Consider the following 1,343-nt stretch of genomic DNA (forward strand, 5'->3'; position numbering starts at 1 on the left):
CCAAGGAAAGAGAGGGATTGATGGAAACCAATTTTGGATGGGGCTACAGAGTGGAAAAAAAGTGAGTAAATGATACAATATGAATAGATGGCTTTTCTAAGAAACTTGGCTAAGAAAATAGAGACAAAACAGGAACTAAGACAAGCTTAAGGGGTCAGTTGACTTTTAATTAATTAATTAATCAGTATTCATAAAAGGGGGTGACTTGTGTATTTAAAGCCAATGAGAAGAATCTATATAAAAGATTTTAAGCATTCTGGAGAGAAGGTGATTATAGAGATGGGAAAATTCTTACAAACATGGCAGAGATGAATACATGAAGTTGGTACAGAAGGGATAAACTCTAGAGTAGTGATTCTCAATTGAGATTGATTTTATTCCTTCTCCCTTTAGTCCCCAAAACATTTGGGGAATTCTGGATATATTTTTGGTTGTCACTCTGGGGAGGTGGTGCTATTGGCATCTGGTGGGATAAGGTGAGATATAGTGCTAAACATCTTACAACGAACAGGACAGCTCCCAAAACAAAAAATTATTCAACACAAAATGTCAATACTGTTGATGGTGAGAAACCACGTATAGAATAGACAACAATTTCCATTTAGGAAAAGACTAGAAAAAATAGGATGGGGCAAGAAGTGGGCATATTTTTATGTTTGATATTAATCAAATGATGAGTACTAAATAATATTAACCATAACTTTTGTCATATGGTTAAATTATGTCTCTAGTAATGTGGTTACTTCCTAGTAAGCTCTGAATGATGGGCAATTAAAAAAAAAAAGTATCAGTTGACTTCATTAGAGAGTTACTATAATTTATTTTTACAATGTGAAATTTGAATATTATTGGTGCTCCTGACCCTTCTACACTGAATTCTACCCCTTTATTTAAATTTTATAGACACCATCTGTGACTAAGTCAGCTGAATTAAATTTGAGCCACCTAATAAGAATAAGTTAGATTCATTTTTCCTAAATAATATTCAAAGCTGGTGATTTGGGGAGAATTATGGCATAGTGGGTAACAACTGAATTCCAAGAAGCCTTTAGCCCCCACTTCTAAGCATTTGCTAGCTAAGGACTCTAGGTATGTTACTTAGACCCTAAGTAGGCTTTAGTGTCTTTATCCATAACATAGAAATAGGGCCATTCATCTCACAAGTGTATCTCAACATCAGGGACTAATGTTTGCAAAGCACTCACCATGGGGTGGAAATAGCAAATTTTAGTAATTGATGCTGCTGCAGATAAGAATTTCATTTAGGCCTACTAAGCACATCATAAAATATCCATCAGTCAAAATGCTCACCATGGCATGTTGGGCATGTAAAATTGTTTTTA

This window comes from Canis aureus, chromosome 4 (assembly GCF_053574225.1).
Source record: "Canis aureus isolate CA01 chromosome 4, VMU_Caureus_v.1.0, whole genome shotgun sequence".
NCBI lineage: Eukaryota > Metazoa > Chordata > Mammalia > Carnivora > Canidae > Canis > Canis aureus.